The sequence below is a fragment of the Oxyura jamaicensis genome, chromosome 4 (assembly GCF_011077185.1).
Source record: "Oxyura jamaicensis isolate SHBP4307 breed ruddy duck chromosome 4, BPBGC_Ojam_1.0, whole genome shotgun sequence".
Taxonomy (NCBI): domain Eukaryota; kingdom Metazoa; phylum Chordata; class Aves; order Anseriformes; family Anatidae; genus Oxyura; species Oxyura jamaicensis.
In genome coordinates, this window is record NC_048896.1 from 27,731,046 (window position 1) to 27,751,242 (window position 20,197).

Genomic DNA, 20,197 nt, shown 5'->3' on the forward strand with positions numbered 1-20,197 from the left:
CCAAGAACAGCATCCCCTATTCCTTCCTCTGCAATCTGAGAGGAAGATCCTGGAGTTGCTCCTCTTAGAAGGGCTCCAGGACACCTGGCTGCAGGTAAGGTGGCTCTGAAAAGAGATTTCATTTAAATAGCTACACGGGAGTTCTTAATTTTCATTTTCACATGTACAAATAAAGACAGAGCTTCACTCATGGGCTGTTAATTGGCACTGATGGGTAAACAAGAAAGAACCCAGCTTGGCTAGGTCATTGGGGGCAGCTGTATTCATACTAATTAATTTATTTTTTCAGTTCACTTGATTTGGAAATCAGTGAGACACAATAAATAGAAAGCCATGAGGTTATCATTCACAGCATCATGGTTGGTAGAGCTCTGCTTGAAATCAGCAGGACTGTCAACCCCATGACACGGCCAGGCTGCAAGCACTCAGTCATCGCTTTGCTCAGGGTACAGAGGAGTGCTGAGAAATGACCAAAAGCTTTCCCAGAAATACTCTGCCCTGAGGATTCGTTTGCTAAGCAGAGGCTGTGCCAGTGTGGTGCTCTGCCAGTTTTGTACCTCTATGGAAATGTCTGTGCTGGCTGGCCTTCTGTGATGCATGTGGGCTGATGTCTGAGGATTAAGAGACCTGGGAAAACTCATTCACTCTGTCATCCTTTCTTGCTCTTCTCAGTTGCTTTGGCTGGATTTTCACCTGCCTGAAGTGGGGAGATGGACACAAACTCATGACTCTTAGACCGCGCTCCTCACAAACTGCAAAACCTTCTGCTGGTCCCTTGACAGGAACCAGTAGGACTCCTGTACAAAGGGCTTGCATCTGATCTGCCTTTTTTCCTTGCTCATTATATATCCACAGTCAGGAAATCCATTTTTTCTAGTGATCTTTAGTACAACCCATTTTTGTACCTCTGGTGATTATCACTGTCAAATGTTGTTTTGTTTTTTTTGGTTTTAGCAAAAGTAGCCAACTTGAAAGTTGTGTGAAATACTGTATCTAAGGCTGTGACATGCTCTTCACACAAGCTAACCTTGCACAAGCATCCTCTAGGAGAATTGATTATTGGGTTATCAGCAATTGATTATTGGGTTATCAGCATTCACCAGCTGTGTTAGAAAAGGTTTTGTTCTTTTTTTTTTTTTTACCTCCATGATAAAGTGTAATTCAAGGGCCTGGACTGAGTTTCTTGCCTCTCTGGGTATTTGGGCCAGCATTGCCTTCACTGTGTGCAAAATAGACATACAAAACCAGGTCTCTCACTTCACAAGTTGCCCTATGGCATGCAGTTTCCATTAGCACAGTCTGTGCCACCCGTGATTCCCATGGACATGTCTGTGTAGGTGGTAATGCTGCGCCAGCCTTTCTCCTTGGGGCTTGATGTTTTCACAAGGTTGGGTTTGCTGGGCAGTCAGCAAAGCCTGTAACTGGTGGGTCCTGTGCTTGGTCAGCAACCAAATTGCATTTCAGTCTCCTCTCCCTTTGATTTCCCAGCACAGCATTGATCCCGATGCAGGCAGCTAAGTAATGCGTTATCGAGACATCTTCGCTGTGATTTGGAAAAACACTAGGTGTCATCAGTGAGGTTTTGATTCTTCCTGCAGTAACATCTGTCTGTGAGAACCCACGGCAATGCTGCTGATAGAAACGTTGACCGAGATCTTGGTGCATTTTTATAGCAAAGCCAGGAAGAGTTTCTGAAATCCCCATCCCAGACAAGTCTAGCCAAGAATTCAGGTTATCCAGTAAAAACCATGTCAGGATTAAGTCTGTCTTTTAAGTGCATATAAGGCTATTTTTAAAAAACTATTTTTATGAAGAATGAAAACATTATTAAAATACCAAGTGAAATAGGATTTTTCCTTTATTTGTTTTTTAGTTATCAGTCAGATCTTGTTGGGGATTTGTTTGTTCTTTCCTCCCTGATCTGTCTCATCTCTGCAGGAATCTCTCTCTTGCAGTACTGTGTCCCTAGAAGTAAATTAGAATCGTTGTTCAGAAACGTTACTTTCTGTCACTGAGATGTGAACAGTGATGAACCTGCACAGTTCAGCCTCCTGGTCCCAGAGGAACCTTCTGGCCCCAAAGAGGGCAGAGAAGTCACATTTAAAAAAAAAAAAAAATAAATGAGAGAGACATATGCAAGGATTTGAAGCTGCACCAATAAATTTCAAAGAGGTTAAAACTCCTCGGGCAGGAAAAAATCAAATCTCCTTTTGGCCGTGCACTCTCCTGCTGAGTCCTCCAAATCCCTGAGAAGAAAAAGGTCTTTTTTTGACCAGGAAGGAGGAGGGTGTTTTTTCCTGGATAATGATCCTTTCTCTTTTTCTCTCCCTTCTGGTCATTTTTGCTGCTAAGATTACAAGGATGGAGGTGGCAGCCAGAAATAAATTTGGGGTGGAAAAAGTCATGTTATGTTTTCCCCTTCTCTTCCAAAACATATATGTATATTGCTACCATTAATGCTAAAATGAAAGGAATTTTCAGTACATTCTAGGTAGGTCTGATTCTTTTGTCTGCTTTTTGGGGAGCCACCCTCTGAATGTGAGCTGCTAAGGATGGGGGAGTTTGACCTGTTTGTGTTTAGGAATTAAGCTCGCCACAGATGCTCCTAATCCGTCATTAAGTTTGTGCAGGTGTCAGCTGTAGTGGTACTGGAGACTTCCTAATCTTGGCACCCACGCAGTCTAGCCATAGTTTAGGTTCAAAAACCTTTTTAACACTGAATTGCTCAAGGAAGTGCGCACTCTGGGCTAGAAGAAAACCCTTTTGCCTCCACTACTGGTTTCGGCAACATCTTAGACCGTATCCACATAAGGAGTGGGGCTTAAGTGGTAGCATCTATAAAACTGAAGCAAACTCTCTTCAGTGTCTGAAAAGTAAATGTGCAGCCCAGTTCCTTTTAGCCGACTGGCACAAATCCTGGATTAGACAGTAAGAATACACTTAAACCATGAAAAAGCTAGAAGTCATTCAGGAAATTGCACTATATAAGGAATTAGCTGTAAACAGAGGAGATGGCAGCATCCGTGGGAGAGAATGCTGAAATGCCACAAATAGAAATTGCCAAAATAAAGCTTAGAGAGTTGCAAATAATAAAATAGCTTTCTAGCATAGCTTTCTGTCATGATTAAGTGGAGAAGCAGTTTTGGGTTGACCTCATAAGGAAAAGGACCACCAAAATTCAAAAGGAAAGGTGGGCAATGCTCTCCTCAAAATGACTGCAACAAATCACTGGATTAATTTTGGGAGAAGGTCAACACACCTGGAGAAGGAGGCATTGGAAACAGTCATGTTTAGGAGTTTCTGTCTTGTTCCCTGTAGAGCTGGCTGTTTCTTCACTTTTTTCCCCATGTTTCTATCTCTGTTTCAGCTCTCAAAATAGTCCTTAACTAAAAACATGCCTTGCAAATAACTCTTAAAACAAGAGATGCCCCCAAAATGTTTTGAACACATGGTACATGCTAGTTAGGCCTTTTCTTAACCTCCTTTTCCTCCCTCAAATTTAGCAGGAATATCTTTAATGTGTGTGTGTGTGTGTGTATATATATATATATATATATATTTAAACTTCTGTAGCTCTCTATCTACAGGGATGACAGTTAACCAGCATCTAGGTGCCCCAGCTGGAGAGCAACAGGCAGTAAAGGGAAACCAACAAATTTGCCTACAAATCCCATGATGTCTTTCCCTCCAACACCATGCTCAGCATACTGGAAAGAGGCTTTGTTTTTTGATTCTCCTCTGCTTCCTCATTATCAGCCTGTCTTCCTTCTCCCTCCTACATTTTTCCATCCTTGTTAGCTCACTTCCTTTAACATGAAAAATTAAAACAAACAAAAACTGTGGCAGGATCCTCCTCTTTTCTTGCCATTTTCTATTAAGTAACCCCTACCTTTAAAGCAGGAGGTGTTCTTGTTCAGCCATTTGTCGTTGTTCCTGTTTCTGCTGAGTTATGCTGTGTCTGCTCCTCTAGGTGCAGCTTTAGTTCAATCCTTTTTTCACTTTATACACCCCAGGAGACCCTGGGGCTGCTCCCTTCCAAACCTTTACGTGAATACTGTTTTTCCCCCTCACTTTTGCTGTAAGCCTCAGGGTATTTATGGGCATACACATATGTGGCCTAAACCTGACTTTGAGCAGAACTGAAAGATGAGGGTGAGCAAAGAGATAAAGAGCAAATACTCAGAGCCTAGGGTGTGTTGCTTAAAGCACCAAGGGCCTTCAGCTAACTTTCCACTACAGCCTTTTCCTCACTTGCATAGGCTGTTATTAGAATAAAGGTACTCAGTCTTCTGTGTCCATTACAGAAAGGCTGCTAATAAATCCTATTCCATTCCATTTCTCCATAGAGCAATTTCTCTTTTGAAACATGGTTGTTGACTACGTCTCTGGCAGTCTGAAGCAGGAGTAAAATGCTGCCCTTATGCTGTGGGATCAGTTTGCATTTGCTGTGTGGTTGTGTCCAAATGAACGTGCAAGCAGCAAATGGAGACTCACACCCCCTGCCTACGCAGGAGCTTAGATCCAGAAGCAAAGCTCCTCTTGGTCTGTATATAAATAGAACCGTATGTAAAATCCCAGCACCGTTAGCTTACACAAATTGTGTATGCCAATCATTCTAAAAATTTTTTCCAAGCGAGCAAATCCACCGTAAATCTAGGAGATAATCAAATACAATGTCTTGGGGTCACTTTACACCTTTGGTGACCCCATCAAAGCATGCCAGTGCTTTGCCAAAATCCATGACTCTGTTTGCAAACTTTAGCTCTTCCAGAAAGTTTGTGCACCTGATGCAATGTTTCTTTATTAAAACTCCTGCTTTAGTCCCTTCTTCTAATTTAGCTAGGGTCAAACTAGGTTTCTAGCTGTTGGAATAAAGCTTAACAAAAAGTAATATCGCTACTGGAATGATACACTGCCTGTCTGCTCCTTAGCTGGAGAAATCGATACTTCACAAAGATATGGGGAAGACAGGAAAGCCATAAGCTAACAATTTATTGCCGGTATTTTAAATCTTTCAGAGATAAGAGTCTATGTTCAATGTGACAACTTTAAGACAGTGGAAATGTAAAATTATTCCAAGCCACTGCCATATGAAAGCAGCCGTTCTCCAAAACAGATTAATGATTATAAAGTGTGTGTTCCTGATAATGGATAAAATAGATTGTAGTTCTACTGATGCCTGAAGTTTGAAAGATAGCAAAGCACCTTACAATGTATTTGTCAGGCTCTGTCTTAGGCTTCGTAATCCCTCTTCTCTGAGGACTAATCACAGATTTCCCCTGGGAAGCTGCAAGGTGATGTGAAAAGAGGCAGTCCTGGTTCTGCTCACAAAGAGCAGACCGGCATCGCAGCTGGCAGTACCCACCAACTTCTTGTCCATCTCATCTCAACACAAAAATGAAGATCTTTAAAAGAGAAAAACTCTCCCTAAAGCTAAAGGGACTATGCTGTGGTTCACAAGCCACATCCATCCATGCAGAGGCTGGCCAGTGATCACCTAGGGCGTGGGCTGAAACAAACAGCACAAACTCCTTTCCAGGTTCAATAGTTTTTTTTCTGATCGAGAATAGGGAGGTATTAGTAAGTTTGATGGGCCATGTTCCTTTTATTTGGAGAAAACTCAACTTGTTTCAGAATCTACTCCTAGGTAGAAACATTTGTCTAGGGCTGGGAGGAGGATCTAATGATAAGCAGGTAGAGAGCTAAAAAGAAAACTGATTTCTCCTCCAGTAAGCTAAGAGGCATTACAAAGCCTCACTTACCACTTTTCTATTCTGCACATACCATGTATCTTTAATAAACAGATCAAACACCATCCAAAAAACTCAGCGAGGTTCCCCTTTCCCAGCTGCTCTGAAGTCTGCTCCAGGATTTCAGTCCTCTGATCACTGCAATGCTTCCAAAGCCCAGCCTTAATTTATTCCACTCTCTCTCCTGGCCGAGACTAATCCCCCCCTAGCTATTTTTCATCAAAAAGAAGAAAACAGATTTTCTGCGTTAACACAGCCAATGGAACGTGTAATGCTTTCAGTTTCACAGCTTCCCCCAAGGAACGCCGTACCAAGACTTTCTGCAGCCCCATACCTCTCTTTTCAGTGCTGTTACAGACTTGTGAGTTTCTTTGAAATTTACCATTTGGGAGTTTCTTACCAACATGCTTTCTACTCTTCTTCTCTCTCTCTCTCTCTCTCTCTCTCTCTCTCTCTCTTTTTTTTTTTTTTTTTTTGGTAGCCATCCTCATTTCCTGCAGTTTAATAGCTTCCCAAGTAGTGGTAGATCTGATACTTTCCTGAAGTGCAGGAAGATAAAATCTACTTAATTCCTGGAGTCCAGCAAACTCTCCTACCTAGAAGAGCTATGGACTGAGTCCTACAGCACCTGCTTTTAGAAAATATGCTCTGTTTTGTTCTCTCCTTCATTCACATCTGTATCTACCTCCTTTGTATCAAAAGCTTCTTTACAGTCCTCCCTATATCTGGGCTCTCAATAACTGTTTGTTTGGCTTTTAAGTTCATGTTTTTCCCACACCTGCATTTGCTCTTTATCAATCAGCCCTTATCAACATCACCTCCAATGACTAACTTAAATCCCTAGATTACTAGAGATGCCCACAATTTTGGTAGCCACCGTTTGGCATGCCTGCCTTGCCCAAGGCTGCTTCAGCCCCAAGAAGTGGCTCCGGTGACAAGAGCTGTCGCTGGTGGATTAAGAACCTGCCACAGCCCCTGGATCCACGGTGGACCTACACAAGGATGAAGCATGCCTGAAAGAGCCTTTTTCCTTAGAAATAACTCATCACGTTAGCTAGAACATGCAAGTCGTGCAGATGCTTTACCCACGCAGTCAGGAGATCAACGAGGCAGGGCGGGGGAAGTTATGCAAAAGCCTGGCCAGACAGACACAAAAAGGCAAAAAACAAAGCCCCACACCCTCTGTCTGGTGATCCTGATGACTGAACAGCAGTGGAAACATGTTTATTTGCCAAAAAGAGCGTCTCTCCTCCATAGAAGGAGCTGTGGGCTCTCCCTGGTCTTTGTGGTCCTCCTGGGTTCTTGCATTTACCATGACAGGAATGAGAGGGCAGTCTGAACTCGTCACTGGAATGAAATGCGAATTTCCTGCCATCGCTCATCCTTTACCTCTTCCTCTCTTACTAAACAGATAAGGATGTGGCTGGCTGGCTGGAGATTGATTTGTTTGCTTTGCGAGCCCTTTCAAGCCCAGATCCCGAGGCTGCAGGGTTAGTTAGGGCTGCAGGACAGGGCGCATTGTTCTTTGTGTTCTTTGCCATCAGCTCCTGATTTGTGTGAGAAGGAAAAAGTCATTCCTCGTGCTGGCTGCCCTTAGAAATAGAGCTGCTTAGAGGCATTTTGCAAAAGTTTTGTTGAGGCGTGGAAAATGTGCTGTTTCTACTCCTTGTGATCAGATTCTCTCATCCTTTTTTATTTTTAATATATTTTTGTTTTCCCGGAACAAGCTATTTTGAAATAAATTTGATTAGACTTCTCCTAGTACATACTTTGCTTATGACATTTTAAAGTACTTCATGGTATATAATGGACTGTATGCACAATATACTTTTTTCTTAAATCTATCATCAATTTTCTTTCTCTGCCCTTCCTGTCAGCTAAACAGAGAACTGAATCTCAATTTAAATTTCATGGGTGGAGAGGGAAGGAAGAGAGGAGGTGGAGGGGGAAGGAGCAGCTAATTGTTTTGCAGGTCTCTGGGCTGAAGCCATGCTTTTGTTTGAAAATGTAGATATATACCCAGTGACTGCTAATGCTGAATATCACATCATGATAATACATGAGAAAGCCTGCATTATAGGTTATGAATATTATGAAAATATGAAATTTTGGAACGATGAAAAGCTCCAAGAGCATCCAGCATGTTTGGTCTTGTGTCCACAGCCTGTGGGAGGAGGGAAACCAGCCCATAGAGGGCAACCTGGTGATTCTTGCCTATGCCTCTGTTTCCCCAGCAAACCATTATTAACTCACCTGCCAGCCTACTGAGAACCAGGAACTGAGGTTAGGGTATCGCTGGTGCCCTGCCAGAGCTGGGCTGTGGGTGGGAGGACCAGGGGAGCAGCCTGCCTTGGAGAAGGCCGGGCTCCACTTTGGGGTCCGTGTTGTGCCCCACAGGGGGAAGCTTTCCAAGGTTTTTCCCTGTTCTGCTAGGAGAGGTGGAAACGCTGCCCACAAAAGAGAAGCAAAACTATTTTTATAGCTGCTTACGCTTGCGCTTCCCTGGATTTTTCAGATACTGCAACAATGAATGCGGTCATGTTTGGGAGCTCCTCGGCTACGGCGGTGTTGCAAGCTATATGAGGTAATACAGAAATATTCCATTCATTTCCATGGACCAGCTCCTTGGCCCTTTTCCAGTAGCTCTGTAAACTTGTAGAACTGATGGATCAGCTTCCCAAGGGTCTTTATTACCAAGACTTCTGATTTCTCAGAAACTAAAACAGCCTTACAGGCTATTTCAAGGATACAGAATGGCTAAAATAAGCTTTCATTGAGTGTTCCCTAGGGATTTCTGCCCGTCCTCTTCTCCCAGAGTCCCTTTTATGTTGTGTTTAGCACAGGAGAATGGGATGCCACTCTCTTAGGGCTTATCTCTGTCAACAGGAAGAGGTCACTTCAGAACGAAGTTAAGTGCTACCGCTCCCTTCCTCAAGGGCAGAGAAGACTGCGACGGCTGAGCAGAGGTTATGTGTTCGGTCAGTCTGACAAATCCACAGCTTTGGGCTGATTGGGATCTGCTTCCAATGAGGGCCGGTTAAATACGTGCACAATCCAGCTTCGAACGTAGTCCTGCATGTGAATTAAACCCTACAAAACACTGTTAATTTGAATTTTATCATGTAAAACCAGAACCAGTGCACGTCTCTCAGCTGTCCTGCTTTGCTATCCACATCCCTCTGTCTTTCAGGCAACCGACTCCTGACTGAAGCAGCCTGCTGTTCAGCTGGCTGTGCAGGGCACAGACCAGTTTTGGTAGGTACATCGCTGTTACAAATGGAATAGAGGACTCATTTTGCATTTGGGAAAGAAAAAAAAAAAAAGAAAAAAAAAGCTGTCTAGGTGATTGTGGTTTCTGAAAGACAAAATAATGTTTGAACATATATATATTTCTATATGAAATGTCTGTAACATGAGATATATGAAATGCACAATATATAAATCCGATAAATTTACCTATGTAATATATAATGGTTTTATATGTGAAACAAATACACTTGTAAGGTTTTTCTTTTAACTAAAAAAAAAAAAAAAAAAAACTACTGTCACCCATGAATGCCTCTGGATGATAAAAGCTGTCCCCTTCCCTTCCAGTTTCAAGCACGTAAGGAGAGGAGCAGAAGAACCACTTTGTTCCCCAGCCCTGCCCCCGGGTGTATAAATAGCCGCCTGGGTGGCTGCTGGAGTGCTTCTCATTCCAGAGATCTCTGGCCACCCTCTTATCAAAACAGAAAGACTGACTTCACTCCCACTCTCTGCCGACTGATTTCATGCTGGAAACAGGTAAGGCGGCCGTGGTCATTGTCCTTGAATTGGCCACCTTCTTCCAGAGGTCGAGCAAAGAGAAACGCACTGCCAACATTCCTCCTTCACAAAATAAGCTGGTGCTTGAGCGCTCCCGGCTGACAAATGTTCTCCAGAGAGATGCAGAGAAACCATCCCAGGCGGGCTAACAAGGGGTATCGAGCTACAGTGCTGGGGAAGATGCGAAATGCGAGACAAAGCCTGGTGCCAATTTTAAACTCCAGAGCTGGAGCTGGGGAAGGTTTCCACTGGATGGTGAAAGGTCTGGGTCACCAACCAACGGTGGCCCTGGGCAGCTGGGTGAGGACAGGGCTGTTGTCCCAGTCCTGGTGCTTGGGAGGCTGGTGTTTACACCCGACACCATGATTTGGTAAAACCTTACTGTCAGCATCAAAATTTCCTGCCCGCTTTCTGCTTTCATCTTCTTAGGCATAGTACAAGTTTAGAGGCAATGTGGGGTGGCTAAAACCTTTCAGTTATCCCCCTCCTGTTTTCACTTTATTTTTTATTTCCTCCCACTTTCTGTTGCTTTAATTAGTCCCTAATATACGTTGATATCTTGTCCCTAGTATACATTGATATCACGTCTCAGAGACACTATGGCTACCCTCGTGCAAGCGGGGTCACGCATTCGACATGTACGCCATGCCACAGATGATTGATGCCACCCTTCTGTCACTGTCACGGTTCCTCTAAAACACGAGCTTAGAGGGTGAGGGGGTTGTATCCCTGTGCTTCAGAGAGTTGTTCTCATAGGAAGAGAAGGCAAGCACAGGCCGGTGCCTGGAGAACGCACTGCAGACACCTCGTGCTCCTCCAAAGTGCTGTCAGCTCCTGGTTATCCCTGGATTGATGGTGCAGGCTGCAAGTCCCACCTGTAGCTGCACAGATGCTGTGGGCTGCACAAGGCAGCTGCAGTAGGTCCCACTTCACTTGCAGGTGTTTGAATTGCCCTTCCTCTACAGAAAACGTTTTTCCATAGCTGGGGAAAAACATAGTAAATGTGCTTTTAGACAGTCACCTAGGTCTCCATGATTTGGAGTTATCCATAGTGCCACCACCTCACTGATAGGAAGCACAGAGAGAGACTTGCCTCTGAACGGCTTTACTTCTTTTCCTCATTCCTTAATCTATGTAAGCCTTCCTCTAACAGAACTAAAAAAAAAAATAAATTCTACAACACTGTTTTTTCCCCACCTTTTTTTGGTTTCCTATCCTTTTTATGACAAGCCACTGTTGACGCTGTTCTTTACTTCTGCTGCTTTGCCAACAGCAGCAGCATAACGTTTGGTATCCAGGAAGAGATTGTGAAATATCTTCATTTTTTAGTACTAGCACTGTTTCCTTCTTCATGCAGACCTCTGGGTGGGTTTTGACTCCTGATGGCTCCACTCTGAACTTCATTATGCTCACAGCACCTCTCTGCCTTTTTTTTTTTCTTCCCTCAGGCATAGCTTATTGGCAAAGGCAGCTCTCATCAGACCAACCTCACAGCTTTCTTACCAACTGCTGGCATAAACAAAAGAAATGTGTCCTCTCCCAGCTCTAGTGCGGCATCTGATGTCCTCCCCCAGTTCTGACGCTGCTGAAGACCATCATTTTTACGTAAGGTATGCAGGAAGACCACAGCAGGCAATACTGTGAAATAAAGGCTCGGGCAGAAAGCAGCTGATGGAGTTTATATGCACTCGTATGTAAACTTATACAGATGTATGCATAGATAAATTAAAAGGTCTGGAAATCATTCTTGCTTAATGTTTTCATTAGTGAACTAGGCATAAATACTACAAGTTTGCCGGTGAAACTTGTGGATGGTGAAAAGTTGGGAGGCACTATCGGGAGGGTGGAAAATCTGAAAAATGTTATGGGAAGAAAATAAACCAAATGAAATTTCAGAAGCACAGATGACTAAAGAATGCATATGGAGATTGCCATCAATAATTGCTGTTAGTCTGAAAAAGCAGAAGCTGAAAATAGAAGAAAAGTGGGAATAAAATGAAGCAGGCAACCGCATGGCACCTCTGAAGCACTGGTATAATTTTCTTCAGACCGGGAAATATCCTGGAATACATTGAACAAAATGTTTCCAGTGGAGATATTAATTCTGTTACTGAAGACGACATTGGTAAGGTGTTCCCAGGATGCTATATATGATTCTGATGTCTCATGTTCAGGGAAAATACAAATCTGAACAGGTGTAAAGAAAGGCTACTGAGATCACCAGGAGAGCCACGATCATTCCTTACAAACAGAGGCGAGGCAAGTTCAGCTCACCCAGCCTAGGAAAATTAAGGTTGACAGGGGGTACGATTTCCATCTAAAAATACACAGGAGTGGAACCATGGAGAGGGAGAAGAACTATTTAAATTTGTCTGTGACTAAACTTAGGCTGTAAATCAGATGCAGGTTCCTGACCATTAAAACAAACAGAGGCAAGGACAGCCTTCCAATAGGAACAGCTGGGACCAAAAAAAAAAAAAAGGCACTAACACTTTAAAGATGTAATTTTGGCAGAGAATAAAATGCTATAGCACCTTGGGAGGGAGAGGCAGGGGTTCAATGATGCTTTGTGTTCATCTGATTCTTGCATCCACATGAGGAACATGTAGGGAGGTGACAGTCTCGATGGGCAGCAAGAGTTGCAGGATGTCCCTTTGGTCCCTTCTGTTATTCTTCATTTATGCCCAGTGTTTCAGCCAAAAATATTGGCACAGTCCAGGTTTAATTTTTCTGCATGTGACACCCAGATCTACGCGGCAGCTAACCTTGCAAAACTGACAAGGAACAGGAGTTTTCACAAGCAGCACAAGAGATATAAATCACTTTAACATAATTCACACATAACTGTGCTGGAGAGTGTAAATTTGGTACAAATTCTTCAAATGTACAAATATGGATGCCTCTGTTTCTTTTTCTCTCCATTTCCCTTTGTCAGTAAAGATTAGATGTGTTTTATTTACCGTGGGAATAGCTATTACTAGCTTTAATATTTTTTTTTGTGGCCAGGGGCTAAAATAAGAGTTCCTTGACATGTTTTCAGGTCTCACTGCTCTCATGGTTATTTTATTTTATTTATTTGTTTTTCCCCAGATAAATATAAGTTTAGAGGTGGTAGCAAAGGCCTAGAGAGGCTTCTCTAAATGCTGTTTGTTTGTTTGTTTTTTAATGGATTTACCTAAATGGTTATAATGGTTAGATCAGCCAATGCAATAGGCAAGCTGTGTTTATTTAGTTGATTTCTATACATTGTTGGACCTGTTGATACACTCAAATTTCACCAGTTTGGCCTACCTTGATATTTGTATCAGTATAAAAACAAACAAACCACCATATAGGATCAGCTGCAGTGGTCATTGACTTACAATGACAGCCCCAAAGAGCATTTTCAGACCACCTCTGGCCAAACTGCAAATGCATCTTGGGAAAAGGCTGCCTGTGGCTGTCAATGACTGAATTAGTGGTGCTGGTGGGAAGAAAGGAGAAACGGTGTCAGGGCTGAGCTGTGCCAGGCTGCTCCCCAGCTGCCAGGCAAAGCGCTCGTCATGCTCCAGCTTGCACCCATCCCCTCCCTTGCAATACCTTACATAAAAGATTAGAGGCTGAGCTGCACCTCTTCTCCCATGGCATTAATTAATGTAAATAACTGCACGGATCACTCTGAAGGGTTGGATGTTTACCTGCCAAGCCCAACATAATTGGTGATTGCGGCGGATGTCAAGCCTAGCTTTGAGACATCACTCAGCAAGCCCTTCCCGCGCAGCTGATGGACTGCAATTAAACCACACCAAGCCATGGATTCCTGCAGAAAGCCTTCCCTGCCATTAAGGAAAAGGAAACTTAAAAGAGTGAAGAGGGTAGATGATTGAAGTAGCTGCTCCTGTAACATGCTAGGCTGTGTCAAGAATGGGAAACGTGAAGTCTGAGGGTTTTTTTCCATGCATTGGTGTGGTTTAAGGAACAGCATGGGATATGACAGTCTGGGGTAGGGTAATCCGGTAGTCGAGAGCTGCACAGGAATTTGGAAGAACTGGTTTCAATTCTTCCTCTGAGAGTTGATTCCTTGCACATATAAATGTTTATTGCCTGTGGACACCAGCTGTAAATAGTGGCAAATGCTTCACAGGGACCAGGGGTGGTGTGTGTGTAAATTGTCCACCTCATTGGTTTTGTGATGATGTTATGCTTATTTTGGTGTGGCGAATTATTTTTCTTTTTGATGTAAGAGAATTTTGTGAAGAGTGTGATGATCATAGAGTATAATTGTTATTATTCTTAAATATGCTTTTCACAGAAGTGAGGGGTGGAATGTAGTGGGTTTATGTGGCAAGGTTTTGGTAGCAGGCGGCCATAGGGGTGGCTGCTGTGAGAAGAATACAGAAGCTGCCCCATGTTAGATAAGGGGCCTGCTGCTGACCAGAGCTGAGCCAATAAGGGATGATGTTTGCACCTCTGTGAGAGCAGATTTAAGAGAGGGGAGGGGAAAAAAATAAAAAATATAAAAAAATAAAGCTGCTACACAGCAGCTGGGACAGAGAGAGGAGTGAGAAACAGCCTTGTCGGCTCCAATGTCAGTGCAGCAGGAGGGCAGGAGGTGCTCCAGGCAGGCAGCAGCAGTTCCCCTGCGGGCTGTGGAGAGGCCCCTGGTGGAGCAGGCTGTCCCCCTGCAGCCCATGGGTCCCACATGGAGCAGATCTCCACGCTGCAGCCCATGGAGGAGCCCCCGGGGGAGCAGGTGGATGTGGCCTGGAGGAGGCTGCGGCCCATGGAGAGCCCCCGCAGGAGCAGGCCCCGGGCCGGAGCTGCAGCCCGTGGAGAGGAGCCCACGCAGGAGCAGGGGGCATGGGGGGAGCTGCCGCCTGTGGGGGACCCGTGCTGGAGCAGTTTGCTCCTGGGGGATGGACCCCATGGTATGGAGCCATATCTGGAGCATTTCTCGAAGAGCTGCTGCCTGTGGAAAGCCCACGCAGGACCAGTTCAGGTGGACGGCATCCCACAGGAGGGACCCCACGTAGAGCAGGGGCAAAGAGTGAGTGTGAAGGAGTGGTGGAGGCGAAGTGTCATGGACTGACCACATCCCCCATTCCCTGTTCCCCTGGGCCACTCAGGGGGAGGAGGTGCAAGAGGGTGTGTGGGGGGAAAGCATTTTTGGTTTCTTTCCTTTGTTTCTCGCTTCTTTAGCTTGTTAGTAATAGGTAATAAATCTTACTATCTCCCTACTCTGAATCTGTTTTGCCCATCACGATGATGGTTGAGTGATCTCCCCATCCTTATCTCAATCTTGCATCGTATTTTTCTCCCCCTTTGAGGAGGGGGGGGAGAGAGAGCGGTTGTGGTGGAGCTCGGCTGCCCACCTGAGTAAAACCACCACAAAGGGCTGAGGATGAAGCAGGTTTCAGCCCCTAAAACAGCCCAGGTTTAACATGACAAGGATGTAACCTGGACTTCCTCAAAGGGCCCTTCCTGTTACCCAAAACAAAGAGATTGGTTTGGAGTTGCATTGATCCGGGCTAGCAGGGAAGAAACGTTCAACTTGTAGCACAGGCAGTGGCCTGCATGTAGGTGGCCCTTCCTTTCCCTGGGATGGAGAAATAAAATAGGTTGGAGTAGCTTCCAGTTTCTGGGTGAATGACCAAGCTTGGATATGCCTGCTCAGTCACTGCAAAAGAGTCAGGTAATGACAAACACTTATTTCCTTTGTTTGCATGATTTACCACATTTCAGGGGGACACAGTGAATAGGGGCTATTTTATTAGTAGCTATCACTTTTTCTTTAAAAAGAAAAGCGCTATTAAAGAAAAGAATAAAGACGGGTTGATAAGCTAAAATAAAGAAGAAATCAGGATGCAAAAAAAGACCATAAATCCACTTATAGCAGTAAGAGCTTGAATGGCTATCACTTTGCAGTGGGAAGAGTAATGTTGTTAACATTTCAATTTAATGAAAGCCATGGGCTTAAAATTGGAGTGAGCAGCACCATTATGGGTGAAACTGCTATAGAAATTGAAGCAGTAAGGTGAGAATATGCAGGTGGAAAAACGGGCTGCGGACAAGTCAGGGTGGATGGCACACCCAGAGGAAAAACAGGGGAGGAACAAATAAAACAAGGTGAGAAGTGAGAGGAGAGAGAAAGTAAACTTGACTGTGTTTGTTTTTTGTTTTGTTTTGTTTTTGACTAACAAAGCTGACACAAAGTGAATTGTGTGGGCTCAGCTGCTCAGTGCCTGCTCCCGCACGAGGAAACAAGTCTTCAGGGAGTTAGGGTGATCGACAGGATGCATGGGAGAGGATGTAATTCGGTGCTGGGTATCTCTGCAAACCAGGGACAGGAAAAAGAAAATAAAAAATAAGACAGAAAAATAAAAGTGTTTCTGTGATACCAGTTTGAGGCGGTTTAGGATTCACCACGACTGAAGCATAAAAGCTCACCCTGTCAAAAAGCTGACTGCAGCCTCAGCTTCTCAGAAACACTTAGAACATGCCTAATGTATTTCATTGCTGGGCGCAGAGAGTTATCTTGGAATAAGCTCCTAAGCCAGGGATGATATTTGCATTCTTAATTCACATTTAGAGTGAATTAACCCTAAAGGGGTTACTTCACGCTGGACCTAGCTGCACGCTGACTACAGATTGCAGTAACGTTACCTCTGGAAGAAAAGCAAAAGTGAAAGTGGTAGTGCAGCACAAGCACAGCCTGCAGTTCTCTGTCTCAGCACACAGAAAGCAAGTGTTAGATTAACTGCTGTTTAATTGAGAATTGTTTCACTGTGCATTGTTAATCTGTTCATAATTTATGGTCTCTTTTTGCCTTTATGAGTTCCTTTGTTTACTTCAGGACCGCAGGTGATGTTCTCCAGCAGGTTCTGCAGTACCCATTACCCAGCACCTAAGGCATTTCATTAGCATTTAAACAAGACTTAAGTGCCTGAGTAATTTTGAGATAGGCTGCATCTGCATGGCTAGCTGACTACTGCATTTAATTAATTTCCAGACTTCTTCCTTCCTCATTCAGGGGGGTAAAAATGCAAGCTCTGTCTGAAACAACGTGGCAGTAGGAAGAACAGGCAGGCCATGGTTCTGGCTGCTGCCGAGGTTTGTCCTCCACTCGCTATCTCTTTTCACCATTCGGCCCTAGTGAAAAGCTTTCTCAAAGGCGAATATTTGAAAACAGACCAAGAATGACAAGATCTCAAACAGCCTCTGGAGGGTGTGAGGGAAAACAGGCTCATTTGTCACAAGTGGATCAGGCTGTGGAGAAGTGGTGATGGCCCAAAGACCATCACCTAGGAGCAATGCTGGCCAGGATGCGATGGATGGGCACAACACAAGGTGGGCACAGTGGCACTAGGGATGCCCACCAGCTAAAGCCTCCCTGCGAGTTCCCCTTCAGTCCTGCTGAATTAGTCCTGAGATGGCCCGTCCCCACCTAGCTTGGGCAAGTGATTCATCTACAAATAAAAGCCTGTGGCTTTTGGAGAAACGAAGTGGAAAAGGATGTTTTTCATTGATGTGGCTAGCTGGTAGCCCAGGATAAGTGCGAAACCATGGGCTATGTGCTCCGGTGAGCTGCGAGCAGCTTGCTGCCCAACCGGCCAGCACAGGGACACGCCGACCTTGGAGGCACCACGTGGGTCACACTGGGGAGCGGGGTCCTGGAGCTCTTTCTCCTCTAATAAATGAAACAGTGCGAGGGTGACCTAAGGCCCTTGTGACACAATGAAAAATCCCTGGGATGGGGAATTTTTACCTCCGTGAATTAAAATCATGTGAGAGAGCCTGTGTGTGTGTGTGTAATGGGGATTTTCAGTTTTGCCTGATTAAAGTCACTTCTTAATGTGAACAGAGCAGGGTAAGGAAGACAGATTTCCAGAAGAGTGGTTCTGGTGCATTAGTTTGTGTCTTGGATGCTTGTATTGTTGAGATGTGGTGTGAGGGGCACTCAGTCAGGATAGCTGAGGAGGTGCACAGCTCCCTGGGACAACACTAAAACCCCCCTGTTAAAGCTCACAAAACTAGGACTGGGAGGATGAGGGACAGTGCCACCCTATTCTTAAACGAGGACAGATGGGCTGGGCAGGATCATGGTAAAGAATTGTGTTGCATTGGCTGTGATAAACTCAGATTTAAAACTTTCTTCTGCGTTCTTTCTTCACAGTGAATCTATGCTTGAAGAGCAGATTGAAATTATCGCAGTTGTGGTGTTACTGCTAATGAGATGCCTATTTCCCAACCACTTTCATCTGTAATCACTTTTAATGAATGTGAAATAGAGAAGGGAGGCAACCTCGAGCCTCCCCCATCTGTGAGACAGACACAGCTGAGCCTGCAGTGGTGTGTATTGCTGCTGCATCTTCACCCTGCTTCTCCCCACAGCAAGGCATCAGCCAGCAGGTCAGTAAAGCACTGCAGCATGCTGCCTGGCCTGCCTCCGACCGAGCAAGGCCATGGGTTGTCAGTCTGAAAGTCTTTGTGATAAGTAACTATGCTGCTGGCAGGCAAGCCCATGGTATAACTCTTTTCATAATCTGATCAAGCTTCGCCTTAAAACCAGTTTGATTCCTTGCACCCACTCCTACAGAAACCTCCCTTTGCTCCTTACTGATTCCTAAGTTGAATTTATTCGTGGCCACTTCATACCCATGTGTTCTCGTGCCAGCATTGTCTTTTGGTTAAGCACTTCTCCTGCCTCACTGCTGTTCTCAGCTTTGATGTACTTTGGGAGGCGCTTATATCCCTGTTACGTTACTCCGTTGTAAATAAAGCAAAGTTTTGCCCTTTTTGTAGAAATTTCCCTGTGGCAGCCTACGCGTGCTGTGCCTGTTGTATGCTGGGGGCGGGGGGGACGGGACTTTTGGGGTCGGCAATGTGCAGAGATCCAGCACCCCTTCGTTGGCCCTTGCATTTTACAGGTGTGCCTTCCACTAGCTGTGCGCAAAGCAAAATGAGGGGGAAAAAAAAAAAAAAAAAAAGAAAAAAGAAAAAGCGCATTTCCCTCTTCAAAAATAGTGATTATTTACAATTAATAATAATAACGAACTCCAGGGCCGCCCGGGAGCGGTGCATTTGAGGATTTCCAGCTCCGGGCGCGCCCCGCCCCTGCCCCCGTCCCTGCCCCCGTCCCTGCCGTGCTGAGCCCAGCCGAGCCAAGCCGTGCTGAGCCCAGCCGAGCCGAGCCGTGCCGGGGGAGGAGCAGCAGCAGACGGAAGTGCAAACAAGAGCCGGGGGACGGAGCCGCCGCCCGGCAGACGCCGCGGGTGTCCTCGCCGCTCCGCGCCCTGCACCGGGTGGTGAGCGAGAGGCGAAGGGGCGAGGAGGAAGAGGAGCGGAGAGCCGGCAGGTTGGGCGGTGGGTTTGCAACTCTTCGGGGCTTCTCGTAGCTTTATTTCACTGTGGGATATAATGTTACTGTGGGTCCGAGCGGGGCTCGGGGGGCGCCCCGTGTCTATGCGGATGCGGGGTGCTGCTGGGTCGCCTGCCCCAGGGAAGGGCTGCTTGACTCGGCTCGGCACGACTTTGTACAGCTCGGCACAGGGCTCGGGAGCTGCTGGGGACCGACACGGAGAGGCAGACGGGGCTTAGGCAACAGGGCCGGGGGTTTGGGGTCCGTGCCGGCTGCCCCCGCGGCTCTGCGTTTTGAAGTTCCCCCCCCTGCCGTGGCCCGAGCCAGCGAGAGTTTGATAAAATAAGCGCAAGTTGCACAATTTGGCCCTTGGCTGGTCGGTTGTGCAAGGCGGGGCTGGTGGGTTGTAGCGCTTTCGCGTAGGTGCTGCCCTGGTGTGCTGTAAGAAGTGTAAGAATACCACTTTGAAGGCTTGTGCAGTGTTTTTTTCCCCCCCAGTTTGGGCTGATAGGTGGCATGAGCCTGTGGCATGCATGCCGCTCGCTAGATGTGGCTGTGGTCGGTGGTGACCTGTCACGGGGGTGGACCTCATTCAGAGGGAACGAAAGGCATTCCTACTTTCCTACGGAAAGAAGCCTGTGACTAATTAAAATCCTCTTTTCAGGAGGAGTTAGAGGAGTTCTTGCTTCAGTGCTGAGGGAGAGACCCAGCTCCCGCTCGGTGGAGGCTTTCTCTTACCTTCCTCCTCTCCAGCTGCAGGAAGGGTCAGGGTGTGCGCTCCCCTCTCCGTACGCCGGTGCCTGCTGTGGCGTTTCGGGGTGGGCTGAGACAGCGCACGGGGCCAGAGCTGCCCGGGTAGCACAGCTTCTGCTTCCTCAGAGCTATCTCCTTGTCCCACCTCGGGCCAGCAGCCGTGCTTGGCTTATTCGAATGGCTGTCAGCGTGAGCGTGGCTGCAAGCTCTGCTGTCAGATTAAGAAATTACGATGTAGAGCAGCAGGTCTCTGTGTTTCTGCGAGGTGAACCCAGAAAACCCAGAAACGTGTGCTACCGACACCTCTTGGGGAGTGACTTGAAATGTCCTTCTGTGCACCTACATGGCTGCGGTGGCACCTCGGGCAGCCCGCGAGGCCAGGCTGCATTTTCAAAATATCCTGCCTTAAATAAATAAATAAATAAATAAAATCTCCCTCCTGTGTATGAAGAGGTCACACTCGGCTTGGTGGGTTTGCAGCCCGCTTTCTCCAGTTTGACTGGGGTGCCACCTTAAATGTCAATGCACGAGCGTGGAATCCGGCTGTGCCGTG

The 20,197-nt window shown here is 45.8% G+C and overlaps 1 protein-coding gene and 1 long non-coding RNA gene across 15 annotated transcripts in view; both read left to right on the plus strand.

The window, feature by feature from the left end:
• The window catches only part of LOC118167211, a 20,961-nt gene extending 2,662 nt beyond the window's left edge, over positions 1-18,299 (plus strand). The window contains exons 3-7 of one of the 7 annotated variants that reach the window (XR_004751016.1): positions 8,266-8,334; positions 8,637-9,005; positions 9,345-9,533; positions 16,564-16,643; positions 17,707-18,299. This is a non-coding gene — a long non-coding RNA (uncharacterized LOC118167211). Of the gene's footprint in view, positions 1-3,400; positions 3,452-8,265; positions 8,335-8,636; positions 9,084-9,344; positions 10,849-10,883; positions 13,806-16,563; positions 16,644-17,706 lie in introns of those variants that run through there. The other 6 variants (XR_004751017.1, XR_004751015.1, XR_004751018.1 and 3 more) reach the window with 6 other exon arrangements.
• A 407-nt stretch (positions 18,300-18,706) lies between these two features.
• Positions 18,707-20,197, plus strand: part of PDLIM5 (PDZ and LIM domain 5) — a 129,003-nt gene continuing 127,512 nt past the window's right edge. Inside the window, exon 1 of one of the 8 annotated variants that reach the window (XM_035324174.1) lies at positions 18,707-18,896. The gene's annotated coding sequence lies outside the window, so the exon portion shown is untranslated. The remainder of the gene's footprint in view (positions 18,897-20,197) is intronic. The other 7 variants (XM_035324169.1, XM_035324168.1, XM_035324177.1 and 4 more) reach the window with 7 other exon arrangements.